General features: G+C 47.7%; 1 long non-coding RNA gene across 1 annotated transcript; it reads right to left on the minus strand.

Annotated features, from left to right (window-relative positions):
• Positions 1–227: 227 nt before the first annotated feature.
• LOC130543165 (uncharacterized) lies at positions 228–6,111 on the minus strand. The gene is made up of 2 exons (XR_008958298.1): positions 5,931–6,111; positions 228–3,675 (listed from the first exon to the last, which is right to left on the minus strand). It is a non-coding gene; the product is annotated as an uncharacterized LOC130543165 (long non-coding RNA).
• Positions 6,112–7,682: the final 1,571 nt, after the last annotated feature.

The following is a 7,682-nucleotide window of genomic DNA, read 5'->3' on the forward strand; positions in this document are numbered from 1 at the left end:
CAGTGTGGACACGGGCTGTCTGAGCCCCAGTGTGATCACTGCTTTACCTCGGAGAAGGCTCACGGACAAGGTGGTGCACAGCACACACCTCTGTTTTAAACCGTTGATTCATTCCTGACAAACAAAAAGTGGGTCCGTAAAAGCAGGGGTGGGGAGGAGCGGAATTTGCCCAGTATTCTGGTGTTTAGTTTGGGAAAAGGAAACAAGCAGAACTGAAAATTCACTTCTTTTTTTTTTTTTAAAGATTTTATTTATTTATTTGACAGAGAGAGAGAGAGCCAGCGAGAGAGGGAACACAAGCAGGGGGAGTGGGAGAGGAAGAAGCAGGCTCCCAGCAGAGGAGCCTGACGTGGGGCTCGATCCCAGGACTCTGGGATCACGCCCTGAGCCGAAGGCAGATGCTTAACGACTGCGCCACCCAGGCGCCTCTGAAAATTCACTTCTGACCCTTGTGTTGCTGATCCCCAGAGGCAACCTGGAGCTATCAGGGTCACCTCAGTATGCTGCAGCTGAGCTCTGGTCCCCTTCCACATCCCCTGCAGCAAGGTCGAAGGGAGAGGGGTGGAGGGGAAGGGGTGCGGAGCGGCTGGAGCCTGGCAGTGTCCGCAGCAGCAGTCTCTGGAGTGCTGGCCTCCTGACCTGGAGCATGGTGCCAATCCATGCCTGACACAACGGGCAAGCTGGGGCCCACAGCGCTGTGCCACTGTTTCCAGAAAGCTTTCGAAACTTCAAGCCTCTGTGCAGGCCAATCGGATGCTTGTGTAAGAGCCACATGCCATGGTCGATCCGGAGGCAAACTCCTGCTTGGCCCCAGGGTCCGTTTCGACATCCAGAGCAATTCTCAATCCCCGGAGAGGTGAAAGTCATGTCCTTACAGAGCCGCTTCTCATTAGGAAGGTGAAATTGTCTTTAAAGCGACTTCGTTTGGATTTCCAAACACCCACGTGGCTGCTTCTGCAATCCCTAGTTTACTGAACCTCAGGGTGCTGCCCTGCCGCCCAGCAGTGAGGGAAAGGCTCCCAGGTCCTTTGCTCACAAGCCCGTGGTGCCTGGGCCGTTGCTGATAAAGAGAAGCTGCTGGAGAGGCCAGCTGTCCTTACTGCAGCTTTCTCTTCCTCCATCCCTAACACTCTCCTGATGCCTCTTCTTCCATGCGTCTTCTCCTCGACGTCCTTAGGCCCATAAACCTCTGCCCGATGCCAGGATTCTGCATCCGCTAGGCAGAGCCCTTCTTTGCCATCGTTTCTCACACGAAGACAGCCAGCACTGTAGCTTACTGCTTGATTAGCACTCACCCAGTTGCCCCCATCCATACACGGCCCATGCAGCTCCCTAGACTGTCGTCTCCAGCACTCCGTGCCTCTGCCACAGATCCCTCTCCACTACTTCCCAGCTTTGTCCCTTTTGCCGGAAAAAGGATTTGACATGGTTTGAAGGGCTTCCTGCTTTCAGAGGCAGGAAGCGTGGCCCACTTGGCTTTATTGGTGCCCTTCTGAGATTGGGAGACGGGCTGGGGCTGACGCCCCCTGTGGCTTCTCCCACCTTGACCATCGGGGTCTTCAGGACTCTCACTTAACATTTCTGCCACCACATCCCCCCAACAAACAACCTACCCTCTCAATGCCCAGACTTGCCCTTTGTGAATTGCTTCCTGCAGACTATAGTTTTTTGATAATACTTTAACTGTTAAAACCAAAAACGCTCCCTATTGTGGGTATTAACCATAGTCCCTGGTCAAGAAAACCTGGGTTTGTCTCCGCCAGGCTCCCTGATTGCCTGCTGGTGGTTTCTCGATGTACCCACTCCCACGGATAGATGGCAGTCAGTGTCATCGTTGGGCTTCTCCCTGGCCGGGTCCAGGGCAGCTGCTCAGTGGTGATATGCTCTTTGGGCATCTGTAGCAGAATTCACTGAACAACTGTGTCGTTCACCCTGGAATCTACAACTCTGCGGGTTTTTCTTCTTTGCTCTCACTAAAAATAGCCCTAACCTCTGGAACCCTCGGCTGACCTCCTCTCCTGCAGGCTGTTCAAATGCGAGGCTGTTATCGGGAACACTAACCCCAACCTCCTTCGTTTGATCTCTGCCTGTTTCATAAACTGGGGGAAAGGTGATTACAGGCTTCTTGTGGTGGCTTGTCTCCGATGATCCCCTGAATGGCCAAGCTTTGAACAGTGTGCTGGCAGCACCGGTGCTGTTTACTCTGCCTGTGCTCACTGCCTAGGGCTGCCTTTGTTGTTTTGCAAATGGTGTTCCAATTGCTCCCACATCTTCCTAGCACGTCCTGCCTCCCTTCAGAAGCCCCTTCCCAGTATTCACCGAAAGGAAGTCATGAAAGAAAATGAACAAATCACAAGAAAAGTAGTGTAAAAACATGTCCCAAACGGTTCCCTGTTCAAACAACGCTGCTCCATTGAACGCACAGCCCCCAAATGACCCACTTTTGTTTCTTCACCACCTGTCTTCCCTGCGCTCTGGAACTGCTCCCTTACAGCAGGTGACCCTGGAGCTCTGTCGCTGGAGATGGACATGGTCTGTGCTGATTGAGATGATTTCAGAGCTATGTTGATGATAAAGAACCACTTGGACAGGGATCGAGCTCAGTAACAAAACACAGAACCCCAGACTTTGATTCTCATGTGGACTGAATAAGCCAGATGCATTCAGTTTATTCACCAGGCAGGTAAGAGGGAGATGGACGGGTAGATAAATGAGTGGAAAGGTTGATTCTTTTTAAGTCAGTATGAACCTAACTAGAAATTTCATATTGGCAAAAACCAGTGAGCCAAAAATCAAACTCGCACATCAAACTGCTGAACCAAACTGAGCTATGGCCGGTCTGACCGCAGAGTCCCTTCCAAGATAACCCGGATGCCATGTCCTTTCCCTGAGCAAGGGTCTGAGCTGGAATATACGCTTCTGTGACAACAATCACATGTTCTAAGTGCATTTTAAACTAAGTTCCCTTTCCATCTGCTCAATAGATACTGAAGATATGCTAGGTGTCAATACCATTCCAGTGCTAGGGTCCCAGTCAATGGTGAGCAAAAGCCTGCTATCCTTATAGATAGTTACAGAGTGTATTGAGAGGGAAACTTAATCCAATAAGCCAATGTGTGCTCTGTGTGTGGTTAAGTGGCGTCCACGCTCGTAACAGGGGAGCTTGACTGGAGGGTCTGGGATAGTTCTCTAAGGAAGTAATGTCATAGCTGAGCCAGTGCCTAAAGGGATTAGTTGCAGTTAATAATTGAAGAGTGGAGAGGCGCAGTGAAGACAGAAGGAAAGGAATGCCCCTGGTAGGTGGGAGGACGGCTGGAGGCTATGGCTGGAATGGGAGAACGGCGCATAGTAATGGTGTAATGGTGCGTCGTAAGGGGCCAGATCTCGCTGGACTTCAGAGGTAGAGGGCACAATTGGCTCCCAGGGCACCAGCGGGCTTCAGGAAGTTGGGTGGGGATAGAAGGATGACATGAGTCTGTTTGTGTTGGAAGAAGACCACTCTCGATTAGGGGCCACAGTGCCTGTGGGAGTCCGGTTAGCAGGTGGCAGGCTGTTCTGGGCCGGGAAGGCCTCACGGAGGTAATTTTGCAGTTTTCCTCCTGATTCCTCCTGGTTCCTTCTATTCTGCTTTGAGAATCTCCATTCCTGGGTCTGCCAGTGAAAGTTGCTTTCTACCTGCGGAGAGAAGCTAATTATTAGGATAATAAGAATAGTTATTTATCCCTGTAATAGAAAGCTTCATGTTACATTTATACATGACAACATTTCACTTTAAGTTATAATTAATAGGATGGCTTAATCTGCCCAATTCTGACTTTTCGTTGATTCTAATCCCAAGGCAGTGGTCTGATTTTAAGAAAATGGTTACTAGAGCAAATGCCCTTTTCTAAACAACAAGCATCATTACCTTTGCTTAATTAATGAGGCATTTGTGAGATTGGAAGTCAGGAATATATCTCCTTACCATTTTAACTAGAATGCTCCTCACCTCAGCTACCACTTCCACCACCTCAGGCAAAATTCAGTGTGATTACCTTAAAGGCAAAGACAGTACACATCCAATAATGGGAATGCCATGCTCAGTCAGTCCTATCGAGGGGTGGGTTTAGACAGGTGTCTTGCCCCCTTCCAGACTGAGTGGGCTCTGCCCTCTGAGTTTGTTCACCACAACACATGGAAGACTGAGCGCATCGGGCACCTAAGGATCACATTTCCATTACAAAATATCCATTGACCTCACGTGCCAGTTTTGCCTGATAAATAAATCACTGTAGAAAAGGAATGGAATGGGGCGCCTGGGTGGCTCAGTCGTTACGCATCTGCCTTTGGCTCAGGGCGTGATCCCAGAGTCCTGGGATCGAGCCCCACATCAGGCTCCTCCACTGTGAGCCTGCTTCTTCCTCTCCCACTCCCCCTGCTTGTGTTCCCTCTCTCACTGGCTGTGTCTCTCTCTGTCAAATAAATAAATAAAATCTTTTTAAAAAAAAGAAAAGAGAAAAAAAAAAAAGAAAAGGAATGGAATGGAAAAAACAAGCAACTAGAAAAGTCACTCTAACCAAACTGGGTGAGGTAACATTTCAAAGGCCTTCCTTCATACAAAGGTTTCTTTAAGCCTGCCCAAGAGTTCCTGAGGAGAGAGGCAGGAGGTTGAAGAAGCCAGGCCAGACGACAGCAGGACGAGATTCCACTGCTGTCCTGGATTTCCAGGGTCTGTTGCTCCTGCTGAATGCATGCTTGCTCGCTCTCTCTCTCTCTCTTCCTCAGAAGGTGACAGCAGGGACGGAGCATGCTAAGATGTCAAGCCAGTGATTCCATGGAGCCTTAGGATTACACCAAAAGGGTTACATCACTCAGCTGCCTCCACAGCATTAGAAAAATAGCGACACATTCTGGGCATGGATGAAGAGACAGCATCTCCAGAATCTGAATTCTCATCCGTCCTTCAGTAAGAGCCTTTGGCAACCAGAGAAAGGCTGGGCTTCCCCTGGATGTGAATCAAAAGTACAGCCTTTCTATGTTGACTTTTAAAAAGAGAGGGATTGAGAGAGAGGGAAAGAGACTATGGTCAATATAGATACATGTTGAGGGGGAAAAAAGTCAGCCTCTCCGCAGGTCGGAACAGCCAGATCTTCATGAACCAGGCTTTGCAGTGAGATTCTGAGAGCAGATTTCCTTCCCAGATCTGCCTCTAAACCACCCTTCACACTTCAGCTTCCATGCCATTCTTCACGTAACCTTTCCACAACAGTTAACGCACAGTTAATTAACTTTCCCATTGTACGTGCCCGTGATCGCCACAACTATGCTAAATAAAGAGCCACCCCAAACCCACTGGTTTAATATTCTCACTTATTCTCGTTCACACATGTTCAGATTGTCTGGGCGACAACGGGCCAGCAGTGAAGTGACCAGCTGGCTTTGGCTCTGAGAAGCGAGCTGGGCCCAGCTCTGCTCCACACGCCTCTCATCCTCCCCAGATCAGAGGGGTGATTGGGACTTGCCACTCTCATGAATGATGGCCAAAGCTTAAGAGCACAAGTGGGAACATGTAATACCTCTTAAGCCTTGGGTTGGAGGTCGCCAGCTGCCACTCTATTCATACACCATTGGCCGAAGCAAGTCACGTGGTCAAACCTAAAGTCAAAGGGTGAGGAAGCGCATTCCATCTCTAGAGGAGGAACTTCAAAGGCACGTGGGAAACAGAGGATATAATATTGGCAACAATAACCCTACCTACTACACCCGCGAAGAAAATAATAGCAATCACACTGACGATGATCCTTTTTAAGCATGCTCCGTGTGCTGTGACGTGCACTTCCTGTACACTAACATATATGGTCCCCACGACTCCCTGAGTTCTATCCTTATTTGTGGAGGAGGCCAGGGTAGAGAACAGACGCTAAGGAGCTTCCCAAGTCCGCACCACGCACCTTGTTGGAGCTGGGGATCGGAGGCCTGGTCTGCTCTGTATCCTGCCCCTTCATGCCTGTGCCATCCTGGACGCTCTAACAAAAGGTCTCTGAGAGTGTGGGCATGCGGCGAGGCGTGTTCACATGCACTCTGCATGCTGGAGAGCCTGTCACAAACAATGTTCCTTATAACTTCGTTCTAGTCCTGGGAACTTGTGCAAGGAATAAAGGTCACGTCTTCCTTGCGCAAGGTTACCAGTGAGTCACTGGCAGTTTCTAAAATAGAAATTGGCTCAAGGACATGTTTCTATTTCAGAAAATCATGCCAGTATTTGTTGGACAATGAATGTTTTCTCTCTTATTCAATGATACAGGCTATAGGTGCTGAGAAAAGAGCCCCAAACTCTAGGGGGAAAGAATCCGAACCACAGGGACGTCCTGCCCAGGGAGCAGAGGCCCAGAACACATTCACACCAGGGTTTAAAAGTGAGTTATTACCACATGGCCTTCAACACAGCATGAATGTCTCACTGTGTTTCCCTTCAGGACCTTTGTATCTATCTCTCAATCTGTAGTTGTTAAAGCAATGGCTGTGTGGGCAGCCACACTGAAAAGAAAGGCTGCATTTTCATGGGTAGAAGATCTTTATAGTCTGGCAAGAGAAAATATGGTTGATTCCAATGGCTTATTTTAAAAATTACCTTATTGGGGCACCTGTGTGGTGCAGTTGGTTAAGCGTCTGACTCTTGGTTTCAGCTCAGGTTGTGATCATGAGATTATGAGACCATGGTCATGAGATTGAGCCCCCCATGGGGCTCCATGCTCGGCACAGAGTCTACTTAGGATGCTCTCTCCCTCTCACTCTATCCCTAACCCCTGTTCTATCTCTCTCTCTAAAATAAATGAATAAATCTTTAAAAAATTTTAGCTTATTGTAAAGCTGTAAGTCTGGCTGATCTGTAAATGGTGCCTATCGGATTTTGTCCTGAAGATACCTGAATTCTGGCTCTTTAGGCTCAGAACTGGAATAGTTCCATTGAGGTTCAAGAGTGGGGAACAAAATAACCATAACTGACTTTTGAACATCAAACCTTACATGGTAACAAGCCAGAAATGGGAGTAGGCAAAAGCCATTAAGAATGATTAGGAAGAGATTATCCTGCACTTTACAATATAAACATGTTTAAATAGACATCTGCGTATGTCAAAGAATTGCTTATCCACCAGGTTGCCAGAAGCACACACTCCTCTGTTTTACTAATGATGTGTTTGTGCATTATTCAATCATCTGTGACCCAGGCATCCTGACGCATCCCATTATCTTCTCATGGTGGTCAGGTGTGCCTCTAAAATGAACCACCCATTTTACATGTAAGAAAAGTGGTTCCTTCAGGACAGCAACTCAGTACACTGAAAAGGATGCATATAACCTCTTAAGCTATTATAATTACCTCTTTGCCAACATTCCATTAAAGTTTTCAAAAGGAAGCAAACAAAACCTCCAGCCACTTGCTCCTTGAGAAAAGTCAGTTGTAAAGTTGAAAGTTAATCACCAAAAAAATCTATGGCTACCATAGCGACAGCTTACATATGAAAAAAAAAAAATCTAAACTAAAAAATAAATCACACAAAATAGAAAAGTGCTTTTTGTGCTGATGATAAAAAGGTATTTTGGGGAAAATCTGCTGTGAATTTGATCTCACTTTTCAACTATGAAGTGGGTGACTGATGGGACGTGTCTGCAGAGATGAATCCCCTAGTTGATACTGAGTA

Source organism: Ursus arctos, unplaced genomic scaffold (assembly GCF_023065955.2).
Source record: "Ursus arctos isolate Adak ecotype North America unplaced genomic scaffold, UrsArc2.0 scaffold_8, whole genome shotgun sequence".
Taxonomy (NCBI): domain Eukaryota; kingdom Metazoa; phylum Chordata; class Mammalia; order Carnivora; family Ursidae; genus Ursus; species Ursus arctos.